The following is a 19,707-nucleotide window of genomic DNA, read 5'->3' as shown; positions in this document are numbered from 1 at the left end:
AGGAGCAAGAAAGTGATAGTGAAGATGAGGATGATCTTCAACAATTCTTTGCTCAGCTAAGCAAGAAACATCGAATGAGCTTGCTCAAACTCATGAAAAGAGCGGAAGAACAAAAATAAATGCTTCATAAGCAAGAAGACTTCCTCATCAGAAAAATAGAAGACTTAGAGAAGTTGACCAAAGAGCATGAGAAGCTAAAGTGCTCTCATGATGATTTGGTCCAAAGGTATGAAGACATTTCAATTGAGCAAATTAAAGTTGTTAATCATTCATCATATATTGCTCAATTAGAAAATAAAAATGATATGTTCAAGAACATGATAGAAAGGCTAAATATTGAAAGTCTAGCTTTGTAAGAAAAACATGATATGCTTGTGTGCTCTCATAATAAATTTATGGATTCACATATCATGTTAGAAATGGCTCATGAGGTTGTGTTAACTAATTTGAAATCATACCAACCTCACATATGCACATGTACTCAAGTAGAAACTATATTATCATGTGCTAACAAATGTTGCTCTCTAGAAAGCCAATCTTCCATTGAGCTAGAAATTTTAGTAATTAGTGATATTTCTATCACACAAGAAAATAAAGAGCTCAAGGAAGAAGTTGGAAGGCTAAGAAGGAGCTTAACTCTTTTGAAGGGAAAGTGTCATGCTCAACCTTCTCAAGATAACCATGATAATATGGTGAAAAAGCTTGAGAAGGGGACAATCGTATCATGCACAAAACCCCTTCAAAAGAATACCAAGCTTTCCAAGAAGGGCATGAGCAAAATTCATGGTAAGAAAATTAATGCTCATACTATTTGCTCTAACAATGTACCTATGTGCTTCAACAAAGAAAGATCAAAGAGAAGCGATAGAAGATGCTATGGATGCAAGGAGAAGGGTCATGAAATTGATTCATGCCCCCACATGAAGAACCAAGATCTTGCATGATCAAGAAAGATGACAATAAAAAATGATGAAAGCAAAAGGCAAATGCATTGCAAGGATAAGCACCACATTTGCTACAATTGCCGTGAAAAAGGTCATCTATTCAAGGTTTGTCCAAAGGGTAAAACTCCTAAGCCTAACTTGTCAATACATTCAAATATGCTTAGGAGACCCAAATTTGACTCTTGTGCTAGAAAGGTGATGAGTTCACCACATTCTAGGACCAAGGCTGTTTGGGTGCCTAAGTCCTTATTGGCTAACCTTGATGGACCCATCATTAGATGGGTACCAAAATATACTTAATAAGTTTTTTCAGGTACCTAGAGATAATATGAAGCTTTGGGGTTCTTGAGCAATTTAACTCAATCCTTATCTCAAGCTATCAATCTTACATTGACTATTCTTTTAAAATTGGCCCAAAGATGAATTGAGTTGTTATATCACTAACTTCATATTTATCTCTAGCAAGAACTTGTGTTGTTGGGAATAAGGATTAACCTTTGTGGGAATCAAGCAAAAGGCCTACAATCAAGGATATCCAAAGGATGGTAATAATTAAATATTAAGTGGACATTGCTTTTAATTAGTATATTCATTTGTGTCTTTTGTAGCCATAAAGGAAAAATGAAGCACTTGAGAATGAACTTAAAATTTTTTACCCTGCTTTGGAAAAGATCCAATTATATGGTAGATTGCAAGTTCATTTTTTATATCGTGATAATCTACATGCTTTAAAATGGTTGTATGTATCTTGTGGAATATTTCAAATTAATTATCGTATTATTGCCATGACCTAGACATAAAGAGTATTATCCCATGTTCTTAAATGAATAGAGTGCTAAGTAAGAAATTCAAATTCTTAAAACACTTACCAAAAGGGAAATTCCCTATATGACTAGAGTTGTGAGACTAATGTTTCTATCTAAGTGTTTATGTAGTCTCACAACATGAGAATGTGTTTCTCAAATGGAATGTGTCATTCAACATTCAAAGAAGATCAATCCAATACTATGTGATATATTCCTTCTTATTTAAATTGGTTTTGAGTCTTCTAAATTAATAATTCAGCATGCTATGAATTAAACTTGCCATGTAAACTTAATTAAATAATCATGCTATTTTCACCGTGTTTAAATCAATGTTATGCATGATGTTTGTAAGGGTAATTTAGTTCATATCATGAGGTTTCCTTATTTTAGTAACCTTCTTGTCATTCATATACTAGAGGTTGCTAAATAGGAAACTATTGCTTGTGTTTCTAATGCAATCTCTTTTAAGCTATTTCATGAAATTCACAAGTAGAGATTGTGCTCTTTCAAATTGGTAAAATCACAAGCATTAAAGGTTAATCTTCACCTAAAAGAAAGATTAAGAATGCTCAAGGCAAAGGTATGGAACTAATTGTTTCATTTGGTATGTGATCAATAATAGTTCCTTTCAAGTGACATTCTTTCAATTGGTAATAATCTATTCTATGGGAAGAAATGTCAATATGAAGGTTAAATTCCTTTTGGCTTAAATTTGTAAATTAGTGCATATTGTTAATTCACTCCTCCATGTGCATTAACTTAAAAGGAATTTAATTTATGTCTTTACGTTTCATAAATGATGATTTGTTTGCCATTCATATATAAATACCATCATTTATTAAATACTTCCTTGTACCACTAATATCTCCTTTTCAAAGTGCTTTTTCGACTAGTTTTAAAAGGAAAAGAGATAACAAGCTCTACTTGATGTTGATTGAGTGAATGCAATGCATGAAGAATTAAATAACTTCACTCGAAATGAAGTTTGGGGCTTGTTGAGAGACCAAAGAACCACAATGTTATTGGTAAAAAATGGGTGTTTCTCAACAAGCACAATGAAGATGGGTTAGTAGTAAGAAACAAGGCAAGATTAGTTGCACAAGGGTATACTCAAATAGAGGGATTGGATTTTGGTGAGACATTTGCTCCCGTGGCAAGATTGGAAGCAATCCGAATCCTTCTTGCTTATGCTTGTGCTCATAATATCAAGCTCTACCAAATGGATGTAAAGAGTGCCTTTCTAAATGGTAAGATTAGTGAACTAGTGTATGTTGAACAACCTCCCGGTTTTTAGGACCCAAAAGACCTAACCACGTGTTCAAGCTTTCCAAAGCTCTCTATGGGCTTAAGCAAGCCCCACGCGCTTGGTACGAAAGGATTAGGGATTTCTTGCTTTCCAAAGACTTTAAAATTGGGAAGGTTGACACTACCCTATTCACTAAAAGAATTGGCAAATATTTGTTTGTTTGTCAAATTTATGTTGATGATATTATTTTTGGATCTACTAATGAATTGTTTTGTGAGGAATTTGGAAAAATGATGTCAAAAGAATTTGAAATGTCTATGATGGGAGAATTAAGCTTATTCCTTGGTCTTCAAATCAAACAATTGAAAGATGGAATCTTTATAAGTCAATCAAAATATTTGAAGGATATGCTCAAGAAGTTTGGCTTAGAGAATGCTAAGCCTATCAAGACTCCTATGGCAACAAATGGTCATCTAGACTTAGATGAGGGAGGTACTATGGTTGATCAAAAACTTTTTCGCTCAATAATTGGTAGTTTGCTTTATATTACTGCATCTAGGCCCAATGTTATGTTTAGTGTTTGCATGTGTGCTCGATTTCAAGCTTCACCTAGAGAGATTCACTTGAAGGCCGCAAAAGGATTCTAAGATATTTGAAGTGTACCCCCAATATTGGTCTATGGTATCACAAAGGTGCTCAATTTGAATTAATTGGATATTTGGATTCAGATTATGCGGGTTGCAAAGTTGATAGAAAGAGAACCTCCGGTTGTTGTCAATTTCTTGGAAGATCTCTTGTTTCATGGTCTTCTAAAAAGCAAAATTCTGTTGCCCTTTCTACCGCCGAGGCGGAATATATATCGGCCGATAATTGTTGTGCTCAATTATTATGGATGAAACAAACTCTATTGGATTATGGGATCATTTTTAAGAATGTGCCTCCATGTGTGATAATGAGAGTGCGGTAAAATTGGCTACAAATCCGGTCCAACACTCAAGAATGAAGCATATTGATATACGACATCACTTCTTAAGAGATCATGTTGGAAAGGGAGATATCACTATATATTCGATTGGCACGGATGATCAATTGGCCGATATATTCACAAAGCCACTAGATGAAACAAGGTTTTGCTCACTAAGAAGTGAAATGAATGTGATAGATCTCTCAAACGTGGCTTGAGGTTGAATACACATGTGTAGTATTGCATTTCGCTTCTAAATATGCTCTCTAGGCTATTTATTGGGTATTTTTGATGAATTTTTCATTCTCGTTTGATCTAAGTAGTTTTATATGAAAATGTGTATTCCTCAAATACATAATGTGTATATGCATGCATACTAACCCTTGGATTGGTCAAAGTGTCCATATATGAGCGTCAAATCAGATTTGAAATTCAAAATTAGAAAGTGGACAAAATTTGGAGATTTGAGTATCAGGCCGTGAACCGTACGGGTAAGGACCGCGGACCGTCCGCCGTATTAGGATCTGGACAGTCCGAGCCAGCAGAGCACACAATCTGAATTAACAGGGCGCGAACCGTCCGCCGTCCCTGCGCGGACCGTCCGCGACAGGCAAATAAGTTGGGCAGAGGCAGTCAGATTGTCACTTTCATCAGTTGTCTTCTCTCACACTCTCCACACGCCTAAAGGTGACTCTTGTCAATTGTGAGCGGACGGTGAAGTGAACCTGCGCACGGATTGTCCGGAAGCTTGTTGGAAGTTCAACAATCATGTCTTCATCCCGGCATTTCAAAATCTCATGGATTTTATTTGATTTTATCAAATTTGGGGATTCTTCAGATTTTCTCTCTGATCTAGAATTGAGCAGTGGATTCACAAATATGATTGGTAGAATTGCTAGTGTTACTCATTGTGAATGTTGTGCAAAAATTTGAATGAGTTTGGATGGTTATTTCTCTATCGAATCGTTGATTGAATGGATGAGGCGACTAGGGTTCTAGAAAATCGCCCCTAGACGGTCGCGGACCGTCAGCCAGGTTGGCGCGGACAGTCCGGACCCCTAGCGCGGACAGTCTGGCCCCTTAGCGGACAATCCGGCCTCTGACAGAAAGTTACACTTTCTTTCTCTATGTTGTGGTGTTATCAACAATTCACCTATGGTTATTTCTCACATATATTGCAGTGGTCTAGGTGGTCTTCGGAAGAAGCTTGCCGGTCATTTCAAATCAAAGCGCTCTCGTGCAGATGATGCAGACTATAATCCAACCACAGACTCAGAGGCCCAATCTTCAGCTGGGGGTAGCGTTTCTATGGATACCGAAGATGTTCCACACGCTCATCTGACTATCCAATCGACATCACAGGATGGACTTATCCAAAGAGGAGATTCTCTATGGCAGAATATTGCTCCAGGAGGACAGTCAATCATTCTGCTCTTCCCTCAGACACCAATATTCAGTTCTTTCACACAGCTTCAATTTGATGTCTTCTGGGGCACACTGATGGATACAAACTTTCACAAGCATCAAGTTATAGATTGGACTTTTATGCTATGTCAATCAGTCATGGAGGACCTGATTCCCAAATTCGAGGCATGTTGTCTTTATCACTTTATGGGCCAGAGGACCGACTTCAATGAAATGGCTGTGAAACAGTTCCTAGCCACTGCTGAGATTGACATTGATGAACAATTAATCACTTAGATGACTAGCTTCAAGAGGTATTCTGCAACCTTTGCTGAATTTGCTACTGCAAACAGTTTGGATTATGATACAATTTCAGCTGGGATTGATTTGTACACTGAGGATAACTTTGAAGAATTTGTGCAATTTTATGAGCCAGCTAGGCTAGGAATTCCTAGGAGGTTTGGTGAGACAGCAGGACTGAGGCATCATCCTGCTGTGATTAACAAAATTGCCAGAGTAACAATTCTTCCCAAGAGTGGAGATAAGAGCAAAATCAGAGACAAGTTCTAGAACATTATCCACCATGTCATGAATGGTGAGGTAATGAATGTTGTGCTATTTATGATGAGACAATTAAATGACCTCAAAATGGACAAGAACCAGAACTTAGCCTATGCTCCATACATTATGGCTCTCATCAAAGCTAAGACCAGATTTGTTGGGCACTGTGAGATATTTCACACTCCTTTTAGGCCCTTCAAGAATGAGATTGGATTCCTCACCAGGCCTCTTACTCCCTTCCTATATGATGAGGAAGAAGCTGGTGATGATGAAGGAATTGCTCCTGAAGCTGATGTAGCCGAGCAGATGCCACCTCCTCCTCAGCCTCAGTAGTTCTGGCAGCCTGGTCCAGGCTATTTTGATCCGTACTTTCAAAACATGCAGCAAGGGCTCCAGACTCACATGGATGACCGCTTCCAGGGCATGATGACTCATATGGACCAGCACATGGATATGATGCAGGCTCGCTTTGATGATAACTTGGATGCGACAAATTTTGAGCTTTCTGAGTTTCGCAGTCACATCCAAGACACTGTTACTAATCCAATTATGACCAGACTGAACAACATGTAGCAGAGTTTTCAGGACAATATGGGGGCTTTGTCTAGTCAGTTTGACAATCTGTCTACAAATGAAAGCATTCAAGATATAAGTCAGAGGCAGCAACAGCTCCAGCAAGACTTTGGACAGTTCTCCTCTCTCTTCGACACCTTTAGCACCCATTATTACAGCTTGTATCCTCCACCTAGTGGTCAGTGAGGCCCCTCCTTTGTGGCAATTGATGCCAAAGGGGGAGAGAAGAGAAGAGAAGTTGGGAATGTCATATTCAGGGGGAGCTCACTCATGTGTACATTGAGACTATGCATGTGCATGTTTACTATTTTATGTCTTATGCACTTGGTTTATGCATTTGGTGAACTATGTCTTATGTCTGTGAACAAATATTTGTAATATTCTGTGGGTTGAACTATGTGTGTTAAATCTTATGTTTAAATTAGTTCGAATTATTCTGTGAATGGTTGATCGAGGAGTGATTAAATTTGCTACGCTTATTTTACATATTACTTCTTGTATGCCTCGATAACCATGACTGTAGGAAGATCTCCATCAAAACTCTGATCGATTATGTGTGTTGTATCTTCAACTAGAAATATCATGCACACACATAGGGGGAGCTATTCCTACACTAGGAGTTTTATTGAGATTTATCTATCTCTCGGACGGAACTTCAAATCAAGATAAGTCTTATGAAACTCTCCTCTAAAATTCTTCTTATACCTAAGGTATGATGGAGATTTGAAAAACAAAACTTCTCTTGGATATAATGTGTAGTGTTGTCATCAATTACCAAAAAAGGGGAGATTGTGAATCATCTAGGCCCCTTAGTGATGTTTTGGTAATTAATGACAACTACTTGTGGACTAACGGTTCTTGGAGAAATAAGAATGCAGGTTGGACCACATAGAACAGAAAATCCTGGAGACTTATAAGCATTGGTTGTGGATCAAGTGAAGGCAAAGGTATAACATATGTTTTTGTTTTTGCCGGTCTCCAGGAGTTTAGAGAAGATATTTGACCGGATTAGTAGGCTAGATGGTCGTAATATTAAGAGGGGTCAATGACTTTGGTTTGTGTAAAACTTAGTGCCTCATAGAGCATCTAGTGGTTGCATTTGCATGAGGACTAACAGCGCTTCCAATTTCGGGAGTTAAAAATCTTTCAAAAGCGTGTTTGAAAAGTTGCTAAGTCATGGGATAGGCGGACTGTCCAGGCCATGTAGGCGGACCGTCCGCGATTCATCCAGTGGGGTCCGAAGTGTGGTCACTTCTGACTAGTCCTGTACTTTTGTACTGCGGACCATTCGGGCCTTGGGACCGGACCATCCGTAGTCCTGACCAGAGAAGATTGCTCTCTGCACAGTCCTTGTTTTATTGTGCGGACTGTCCGGCCAGGGTCGGTAGACCGTCCGCGAGTGCCAAATGGATTTGGGCAGGGACTGTGTGTTTTTGGATGTTTCTACTACGAACTGTCCGGAGGATAAGCCCGGACAATACTGACTCCCAGGTCGCGTACCGTCTGGCCTTGTAGGGCGGACAGTCCGCGTGTGTTAACTCTTCTTGATAAGAGCACTGGTGCTCCAAGTTGCCAGGTCTCGGACGGTCCGGCCAAGGTTGGCGGACTATCTGAACCTCACTTTTCTGACAGCTTTGACAGATTTCAAACGGGAAAATAGCCGTTATTTGTACGGCGGACCGTTCGGCCTCAGGGCGCGGACCGTTCGCGTGTGCGCAGAAAATGTGCTAGTTTCACATAACGGTTGGATTTTTGAGGTGGGCTATAAATAGAAGGGGAGCTCGTGTGTGAGAGCCCTCTTGGCTATTCCTTGCACACATTGAGCTCATTTGTGATCCCCCACTCATTCTCTCACACTCCTTGCTTGAGATTGCATTCTAGTGAGAGATTGAGAGTTCCTAGTGCATTTGCATCCATTGGTGATTCTTGAGGCACTGGGTGGTACATCGAGCAAGCGTCATCGGCTTGTTACTCTTGGAGGTTGCCGTCTCCTAGATGGCTTGGGTGTTGTCTCCGTCGAGCTCTCCAAGAAGATTGTGGAGGAGCCGCGGTGTCGATTGTGAGGGGTTCGCGCCTACCTCACCGGAGCGGCAAAGGTGACATTAGTGGAAACGAGGTATTGAGTGATTTCTTGTCCACTTGGCTCAAAGATCAAGTCGTGTCTTGATAGAGGAGCAAGTGAGAGCTTGAAGTCCACCTCAACGTGGATTAGGGGTGATCGACAAATTACCGATACGACGGGATAAAATCCGGTGTCTTTCTTTCTTGCATTACTTATTTCCGTGCAAGTGATTAGTATTTTGCATATTGTTCTTCGAGTATACAATCACCAAAGTTGATTCTCATAGATTGTTTACTTGTTGTCACTAGAGAATTTATACCTCTTGTCATATTGATTAAATTTCTCTAGTGTTTTTGATTTTAGTCAAAACCGTCTATTCACCCCCCTCTAGCCGGTGTCCTAGATCCTACAACCCTTCAAGGTTCTGGATTGCAAAGAGAGATCAACTTGGGCTAAATCGATCAAAATGTATAAGATCCAATGGAGTAATCACTCAGAAGAAGCGGCTACTTGGGAGACTGAGTAATTTCTACGTTCCAACTTCCCCGATTGTCTACCTAAGGAAATTGGTACGTAATCATGCCCAACCCCTCCCCCTGCCCTTTAAATCAAAACATAAGAAAAATGATCTTAATATAGAAAGAGTTAATTGTAAGACAAAAATTAAAAGGACTTCCTTCTGAAGTTGCAAAGAGGATGACATTCGAAGAGCAGTTTACCAAGAAGAACCTTAATGAATAAATCACCCACTTCAAGCAAGCCTTAACACTCACTTCACCCTGGGAGGACTCCGACCCAAATCTCGGGACGAGATTCCTTTAAGGGGGGAAGGCTGTGACACCCCAGTGTCACCTAGGGTTTCTTCTTAGAGCTGACTCAAAACAATTATCACATGTAAACCAAATAGAGGAATGAATATCAAAAATTAAGAACAAAGGTTTAAGTAAGTCCTTTCATCTTAAGAAATTCTCCTTAATCATGCCATGCACCTCAAGGTAAGAAGAACTCACAAACCCTAATTAATCCTAAGTGGACCATTTAAGCACATAAAGGGAAATTGGGAAAAGACTTGGGAAAAATACAAAATTTTGGTATGAACCAAATAACAAAGTTTTAGTGCACTAATTAACCAACAAAATATAGTAAGAAAGTTTGGCCATTTGAATTTTCCAAAATCCCCAAATCAGCCCATGAACTAAGGCACTATGGGAAATTTCAGAAATCAGAAATCTGAATTTCAGAACCCTTTCCCAAGTTTAGGTGTGTTCCCTATTTTCCAAAACTCGAATCCATAAAGTCCAAATATCAAAGTGGCGCCAAAATACCATAGGAACAATCTGGAGAAGTTTGAAATCAAACCAAAATCGTTTGACACGACTTGGCATAGGTTTTGTCTCGGTTTGGATAGTGCTGACAGAGCTATCTTCACGCCACCATATCTTCTCACCCAGGCCATATCTTCACTTGAGACTCACACATGACAGGAAGACCTTGGCACGGTGAAGAGACGCTACACAGGATCCTTGGCAAGATATGCACGTTTAGGTCGGCCAACAGGCGTTTGAACTCGGGCAGAATTACACTTCCACGTGTTCGATCGCGTGCTCAAGCGCTCGACCGCGCACTGGCTGCCCTCTGCGCGCTCGCCGCGCACGGTCGGCTCCTGTCCCCCGCGCCTGCGCCCAGCCATGCCCGAGGGCGCCTATAAGTACCTCTTGCGCCACGGTCTGCCCTTCACTCCGCCTCACGCCCCGAGGAAGAACTCCAACTCCGGCGAGCTCTCCTCCGCCCGCCATCACTGCCCGAGCACGACCACCGTGGCCAACCCTTCCAGACGACCCCAAGCCTCGCCGTAGCCACTGGACTGCTTCCCCGTGAAGCAGTGAAGCTTTCCCAAGCTTGAGCCGAGGCATTGCCTCACCGGAGAAACAAGATCGCCCTCACCAGACTTCGATCACCCACCGCCGCGTATGAACCGAGTTAACCAGTAAGCCATTCTCAAATTCCTCGCGCACATGTCTTCCTTAACCTCCGGTGAAGCTCCCTGACCCGTTCAATTGAACTGTACCGCCCTGGTTAGGTCGGAGCCCTCGCCGCCGACGAGCTCCCCCGCCTGCGCGCGTGGACCGACCTACTCCGACCACCGCCGACGATCCACACCTCGATGGGATCGCCAGAGACCCCCGGACCTCAACCGACCCCTCACCGTAGCAACCTCGCCGCCGGTAAGCCCCTCCGCCCTTTTCTTCCGCCGCGGTCACTGTTCCATTAGGGGAAGGATCGCTGGTTCGATTTATCAAAACCCTAGGGGGTTTTCTGCAGAGTCATAGACTCAAATGAATAGTGAATCGAGGACCTGTCTGTAATACACTTAAAACCTTTCGCCAGGGACCCGGATGCAAAACCATTTTCCTTTAAACCATTTCTGTTTATTCTTTTTAAATTCAGCAGAGAACTTAAGAAATTTGTATCTTGTGGAATATTCAACCAAATTTAGTAAAACCAATTTTATTGGATTAAAATATTATGAACTATCACATAAAAATACTGCACCCTGTGCTTTCTGTTTTAAATTTTAGAGTTTAGAATTAATTAAGAAAACTGACCAAACCTTATTAAAATGAAGAAAATTAGTTATGCTTCTTGCTGAACTTATGAAAATTTGTAGAAGTTCAAACCCCACTTACACACTGGTTAAAAATATTAAGCACCCCAGTATTAAAGATTTAGACATGGTTATCTATTAAAACTGTGCAAATTGGATTTAGACAGGGTTAACAAATAAAACTTGATATTGAGCTATATTCCAATTAAATCATGAGCAAGCCAAAAAGTGTGCAACAGTGGGCAAATAAATTTTTACCAGATTATTAATGAAGTAGGCGACCAGAGAAAAATGCAAAACCTATTCAAAACTACAAAGTAATACCCATTGCCCCTACTTCATGAAAAAGGCCATTTAATTAAGAAATTCCTACCACCCTTCCCTTAAGCAAAAGGTTACCAAATTTTAGAATGATTGCTCTTGCGCAAAGAAGAAGATAGGAAAAATTGGAAATCTGTTGTTTGATATTTTTCAAGTATAGTGGTAGTAGAAAGCACCACTTTGGCTAGAAACTTTAGAAAATCATAATAAAGTAACTAGTAAGTATTAGTGGCTGAAAATCTGTACAAAGTCATGTTATAACATCTAAATGCCAACAAAAATAAGTCTTAGAGGATAACCCCCTGTTAAAAGGAAGTTGTAGTTCAAAACACCCCTTTTCCCCCAAACACTTGATAATTTTGTACAGAGAGAACCCCTCACTTTTTAAGCCCCAAATTTTGAGACAGAGAATTATACACCAATAATAAGCCAATGTAATTGTTGCAGAATTTTTGGAAATTTATTAAGCTATCTTGTAGTTCCAACCCACCATAACAGCATAAAAGAAATAGAAAAGAAAAGAGGGATTAGAAAGATTAATAAGTATTACCCCAATATTGCAGCTAAGAATATTGTTAAAAATATCCATAAGATATAAAGAAGAAAATCAGTAGAACATTAAAAATGGGTTAACCATTTAGTGATCAACTTGACCCTAAGTTGTTGAGTGTACCACCCAAAATCTCTAGTAATGAGAATAAGCTCTACCTTATTAATTTGATCATCCCCCATAAAATTTTAATTGCTAAATTACATATCATGCCTTGCATATATCTTACTCATTGCATTCATTAGATTGCAATCTCGCTGACGGAGAGTACGTGCTCATCCCTGAGCAAGGAGCTGTCCACGAGGAAGACCAGGAGCAAGCTCTCGAGACTGCTATCGAGGATCTCCCCGCAGCCCCAACATTTGAAGGAAAGCCCCGGTTTTATGCATAACCAATTTATATATATGCTACTTTACTACACTTAATGTTTGTAGGCTTGGAATGTGCACTTAAGTGTAGGAGTTGCTTGAAACCTTTAGTTGCATGAATTCATGATTCCTTCTTGAGATGGATACTAGTATGCTAGGTCGAATAGTTGCTGCTAATTAGGATCTCAGTAGAAGACGAGTGATTTTCTAGGACTCTCGCGAGGTCAGGAATTGATTGTATTCATCTTGATAACGAGATCTATGATGGTCTATGGATTTGGATCCAGGGAGGATGCCTTGTCCATGAGACAGGAAAAGGAATTAAGGATTAATGTGTGGATACCTGAGTCAAGCGTTTGAACGTACTAAACACATATCGAGAAATATGGTAACTGGTAAACCTAGTACCTGAGTGAAGCCGGGCGTGGACTTTTCTCCTCACTTGTCCTGAGACTGGGTCTCCCATGCTAGCTATGGTGGGTACAAGTGCGGTCACTACACGGTGGTAGCCGAGGTCAGTGGGGCATTGTATGCCAAGGCGGTGAGCCCTGGTCGCAAACGGGGAATCGATGGGGACGGTTGACGTGTGTGGGGATGGAGTGCCCCTACATGTCGTGTGTTTAGGTTTACCTTGTAAGGTTAAAACTCGATTAGAATCGTCTGCTTCTCGCAGCTAATGAGACTGCTTGACCCCTTGTACTACATTGAGTAAGAAGTGAAATGAGGTTTTACATGAGATAACATGTTGATTGTATTAATTGCTTGTTACCATGTATGCTTAGAAAGAGCAAACTTAGCTAAAATAATGATACTAGAAGTTGAAAAGCTAAAAATTGATTTTAGACTCAGCTAGTGCTTTTGGCAAACCAAACCCCTCAGCCAAACAGCTGCATGGTCTAGAGGTAGAGGAGTAGATTCCTCACATGGGGTAAGTCTAGCTGAGTATTAGTATACTCAGCCTTGCTTGTGGCATAATTTTTGCAGGTACGCTTCAGGACATGGTTGATGGTGTAACTTGGCCTACAACCCTACCACCGGGTTGGACGATCGAGTGGGATGCTGCTCCGGCAGGAGAGGAGCAGGAGGAGTAGTGGGCTAGGCCTAGCCCTATTCCTTGCTTTTGCCGATATCGATTATCCGCTGCAGTTATTTTGTGAACTTATATCCGCTACTTGAAAAACTCCGATTTATGTAATAACTCCAGTACTTTAAGTTGAGGTTTTCCTGTTTTATTGTATTTCTTCTGTGACTCATCTTCGAGTGAGTTTGTGGTATTTGATCCTGGATAAGTGGCTTTATCAGACTAGATCTAAGAGACTGACGACTTATTCCGATTTAAGTGTGTTGCGGCCTTTGAGGCGTGACTTGGGCACTTAAGCTGGAATAATTCAGGCGGTTCTGCCACAAATTTAGTACATATTATGAGGTTTCTCTATTTTAGCAACTCGTTTGCCTTTCACATATAAAGGGTTGCTAAATAATAAACTAGTGTTTGTGCTACTAATGCCATCTCTTGTGTTGAGTTTATCCATAGAAAATCTATGTTAAGAGATGGTGCTTGTTTTAAATTGGATAAATCACAAGCTTAAAGGATACTATTCAACTAAAGTAAGAAGAAGTTGATAAGAGGCCAAGGTATGAAAACTTCCTCTCCTTTAGTTGTTTTAGTATTCTATCCTTAGTGGGATGTACCATAGTATAGGTTAAATTCCTTGTAATATAAAATGTTCAATAGTGCATATAACTTTGACATCAACTATATGTGTGCACTAATTTAAAGGAGTTTAGTCTATCCTTTTGGGTTTCAATAATGATGATTCATTTGCCATCCACATATAAGGATCATCATTTGTGAAACCCTCTCTTGTGTTTTTAACGCTCTCTTTTCTAAGTGCTTCAACAAGGTCCTTCCAAGTTTTTTGAAGATGGATTCAAAATCTACGGATATATGAGTCTTGGTTCTTTCAATCATTGAGTTTCAATAGGTCTTATATCAAGTATGATAGAATCAAGAAAAGATGAAAGAAGTTCAAGATCACTTGGTTGGATGAAATCGTAAAGAGAAAAGAGATCACAGTGATTCAAGAAGGGAGTTATATTTTTTGTGAACTAAATAATGAAGATGTAGTGACATATTTATATGATATCCTTCATTATGAGGTTTGAGGTTTATATCAGCATGCTTTGCCCTTTAGGATTTCAATTGATATACTTTCAGTTCTTAAACTTCAATTGGCTTAATTTTCATCATCTATGTAAAGCATGTTATGTTAAACCAAGATATAGTGCAAACATCTCCTTTAACCTCGTATTGTTGATGTGCATAAGTGTACTTTGTGTACTCTTGCATGCACAAATTGAGGGAGAGTTTAGCCTATATCCTATGAAACTAATGATTTCTTTCAAGTTCATGTTGTGTAGTCTCACACCTTGGAGAACATCAAATGAGGATGAATGGTTCATAGAAATGAAAATGAGTTTCTCTTGAACCTATCAAGAAAATGAGTTTCTCTTGATCGTTTGAAGAGGATAAGTTTCTCTTTGAAATGTCAAGCCTATCAAAAGCTAAAATGGAAATTCATGATGGAGACCATGTGGCGTAGAACAAAGGTGTGTCACTCCATGAACTATTGTATTACATTTGTGTATCTAGGCTCGTACATGCTAGTGTGTGCATGTATATGAAATATCTCAAGTCACACCATAAGGTTGCACTTGTGGTGACGATTAAAGAACCTCTAGATATTTGATTAATACCTCTTGTGGTGATGTCATAAGGTAGTCTTAAGTCATCTTAGTGAGGTATGAGTCAAACATGCTAACTTCTCAAGAATCTTGGCCTAAAATATTGCATATCATGTCTATTAGTATACCTTTTGATTATAAGTAATTCCTTCAATTGGTACAATTTCACATTTTCATACTTTATTTGTACCAAGGTTCAAATTGTAGAACTTAATCCCCGGGCCTCACAAGTCCAAGTACATAAGCTAAACAAGTATTCATCACTTGTATGCACACATTTAGGGGGAGAATGGTCTATAATTTGAATCTTTGAGACTAACTTAATTTTCATGTCTATTATGTGTGTAGTCTCAAATTAGAAAGGAACCTTCGGGCAAAGACAATCGCTTCCACTGCAAATTTTGATGGGTATCAAAGATTCTTTGCTCCAATAAATGTATCTTCTGTACATTTCATAAGAGAATGAGTTTCTCTTGTATATGCTACTCCAACATCATCCAAAATTGGTAAATATGTATCACATCCTTTTGGATTGCAAATGTCTAAAGTAGCATAGCTTATAAATTCTCCTGTCTAGCACTTAATTGATTAAATAGTGCACATGTTCTTTATGTTGCATGATTATGTTCAGTTGATACTCCTTTTATGCTATTGGTACTTTAAATTGCAAATAAGTACTCTCAACAGGTATCAATTGAATTCATATATATGTGCGCACTAAAACTTGAGAAGAACTTAGTGTAATATGCAATTAGTGATCCGCTTATCTATCAAACTGTATCAATTGGTGGTTTTCAATTGATATTTTTCATACATGATCACTAGCTGTAGAATCCATACTTGTGCAATTTTCATGTTGCCTCTTGTTGTGATAAGAAAATACTAGGTGATGTCTAGACTCCAAGTATCGAGTTCCACCTTCGATTTAGTATGACAATCTTCATTTGATATCTTGGACTTATGTCACAACTATACCAACAAGAGCGTGCAAATGAATTCTAAATCCAACACAAGTCTGGAAACCACTTGAAAAGGTAAAACGCAAAGGTACAACACTTCATGTCACTTCTACATTACTTTTGTGTCATCTAAGGACCCTTTTCATGATAGCGTGTTTAAATATTGGCTAATCAAAATTTCTTCCCTTTATATTCTTTGTATCCTTTTTGGAGATGTATGACTGTAACGCCCTGAATTTGGGGGTAGAATTTTTTCTTCTTTTCTCACACAAAATTCAGGCGTTACCCTTTCCTTTTCCCTTTTCCCCTCGCTAAACCTTGATCTTTTCCAAAGTTATAGCGAGAATTAGCTCGATATCTTGTGTAAGCAAAACCTAGAACTATTTTTGGTTGTTGCATCATGCCGAATTATGCACCCTTTTTATTTGTGGTTGGGTGAATTGGAAAAATTAGGCATATAAGAAATAGGGGATATAAAAAATGGAAAATAGGAAAAAGAAAAAACCTCTCTCCCCCCTTTCCCCATTTTGGCCTAGCCGCCCCCCTCCCCCTTCGCGCCGGACCAGCTGGCGGCCCAGCCGCCCCCCTTCCCCCCCTACCCTCCCCCTTTGGGCCCAAGCGGCCCAGCCGCCCCCTCACCCCCCTTTTTTTCCCCAAAATTTCCCTCCCCGCAGGCCCCGCCCGTCATCCTCCCTCCCTCTCTCCCTCTCCCTAACCCTAACCGCCGCCGCCGCCCTAGCGCCACCGCCGCCCCTTCCCCAGCGCCACCGCCGGCCGCCCCCACCTCAGTGAGGCCCCCCTCCCCTCCCTTCCCCTCCCCCCCACCGGCGCCGCTCCCCGGCGCGCCACCCTGGGCCCGCGCCCGCCCCTCGCCGCGGCAAGGCCGCCCCGCCCCGTCCGCTAGGCGCCCCGGCTCGGCTGCCCCTCCGGCGAGCCGCCCTGCCCCGCCCCGCTCCGCCCCGACCCCACCCGGTCCCGGCTCGGCCGCCCCCGGCGAGCCCGCCCCGTGCCTCGGCTCGGCTGCCCCCCGGCGAGCCCGCCCGCCCCGTGCCCTGGCTCGGCCGCCCCTCGGCGAGCCCGCCCGCCCCGTGCCCTGGCTCGGCCGCCACACGGCGACCCGCCCGTCCCCGTGCTCGGCCTCCTATCCGGTGAGCCGCCCCGCCCGTCCCCAGCCATGGCGCCCGCGCCCGGCTTGGCCGCCCCCGTCGCGCTCGTCCCCGCGAGCCCCGCGCCCGGCCCGGCCGCCCTCGCCGTCGCCCGTGTTCGCCCGCCCGCCCCGGCGTGCCGCCGGCATGCCTTGCTCGTGTCGTGATGGCCCCGGCGCGGCCTCGAGCTCGGCCCAGCGTGCCTTTGGCGCGCGGCCTCGAGCTCGGCCAGCGCGCGGCACCGACGCGTGCGCGACTCGTTCGCTGCACGTTAAGCGTGGCTTTGCGCGTGCGCGTGCCCGTGCAGCGCCTTGGCGTAGCTCATCGTGCCCGCGACGCGACGCATAACGCCCTGTCGCGTCCGCGACACGATCGTCTACCCCCCAGACGCCCCGTCTACCCCCCAGACGCCCCGTCTACCCCCCGTATCCTATACACGCTAATCACGTTGTTTATATTAATAAGATAGGAGTCTCAATTTAGAAATTGGTTACGTTAGTTAATTTGTATAGCTAATCGTCTATCTCAATCAATGTTAATCTACTAAAAAGGGTCACGTTTACATTAGTGCATGTAGCTAATCCTTTTGTTGAAGCCAAGTGGAATTAGAGCACGTAACGTGTAGTTATTCGTCTACCCGTAGTGCACCTCGAGCATAAGCTTTAACCCTCGCGAGACCTTTCCCCGCCTCTTTCTAACCATGGTAAATTCATTATCGTATGTGATATTCTATGCATATTTACTTTATTTGTTCTCTTGTATGGTGTACTGTTTGTTTCCTAATTTGAATGGATGGATGTATGTATGCTTGCAATCGCATAGAGAACGATTCGGTCGAGGAGCCCGAAGAATTCGCAGGAGAAGCCCCTGAGCAGCAGTCGGTTGGTGGAGGCAAGTGTCCCTTGACCTATCTCTGTCCTATTCATTCTTTAGTTCACCTCCCGCATTACACATTTATGCCTAAGGATTGACTAGTTTTGTTATCCATGTCCTTGTTTACCTATTTGGGTTGGATTATTATTGTTTAGCTTTATGCTATTGCTCAACTATAATCAATGAACATGATGAGATTATCTATGATACGCTGTTTTCCCCTCCTTTATTATGATGTTATACTTGTGGCCTTTAAGGGGGCTCGAGCGGTTTCTCGAGTGCCTCTCCGTAAGGACCTGTTCTTTGGATGACCGCCCGGGAAAACAGTGCAACCATGAGGGTGGAATGGGGTGCCCTTAGCTGAATAATTAGAGGATCCGGGTGTAGTTCGCTTAGCCGTTGTGCCGTCAATGGGGCTCGGTGTATGCGGCTCGCTCTGCCAAGTTTGGGTTCGCCCCTTGGGGAGGAGTGCGGTGCATTTAGGAAACCTAACGGGTGGCTATAGCCCCGGGGAATCTTTGTAAAGGCTACGTAGTGATGCCCTACTGGGTCACCTTGGTAGTGATCAATGGAGAGTCATGATCTCCGGGCAGAAAGGGAATCATGGCTTGTGGGTAAAGTGCACAACCTCTGCAGAGTGTTTGAAAACTGATATATCAGCCGTGCTCGCGGTTATGAGCGGCCAAGGGAGCTCCAGTGATTAGTGGTACTTGACCAGAGACACTTTGGTTTACAGGTGGCAATGAGACTGATGGTTTTGGTTATGTCTATGGTGCTGGTAAGTGGTATTCTTTCTGTTTGGAAAGGGTACATCGGGATAATAACTTGGGTTAATGCTAAAACCTGGCTTTCTACTAGTAAATAATAATCTGACCAACTAAAAGCAACTGCTTGACTTATCCCCACATAAAGCTAGTCCACTACAGCCAAACAGGACGCTTGCTGAGTATGTTGATGTGTACTCACCCTTGCTCTACACACCAAACCCCCCCATCCCCAGGTTGTCAGCATTGCAACCACTACTCAGGAGAAGATGAAGCTGTGGAAGGAGACTTCCAAGAGTTCCAAGACTACGACGAGTTCTAGGCGTGGGTTAGCGGCAACCCCCAGTCGGCTGCCTGTGAAGGCCGCCTTTATCTACGTTTCTTTTCCACACTTTGATTTAATGTAAAGACTATGTGGATGTCTCAGACATATGATGTAATCGACTATTATTTCCCTTTTTAATACTATTTGAGCACTGTGTGATGATGTCCATGTTATGTAACTGCTGTGTACGTGAATTGCTGATCCTGGCACGTACATGGTTCGCATTCGGTTTGCCTTCTAAAACCGGGTGTGACATAGGTGGTATCAAAGCCGTGCTGACTGTAGGACCGCTAACCTAGAGTAGAATGGTCGTTCTAAGGACTATAGACCTCTGTCCCTGCCTTGACTTTGATATCCCTTCAAAAGTTGGTCATATCGACCAAAACCTATGTTTTACTATATATTATACCTTGCTGAAAATTATGTTTTATTCTAATCCTTCATTTATTTATGGTTCATTACTTGCTGGTCATATTGATTATGTTCTCACTC

Source organism: Zea mays, chromosome 7, assembly GCF_902167145.1.
Source record: "Zea mays cultivar B73 chromosome 7, Zm-B73-REFERENCE-NAM-5.0, whole genome shotgun sequence".
In the NCBI taxonomy this organism is placed as follows: domain Eukaryota; kingdom Viridiplantae; phylum Streptophyta; class Magnoliopsida; order Poales; family Poaceae; genus Zea; species Zea mays.
This window is presented reverse-complemented; position numbering follows the sequence as displayed.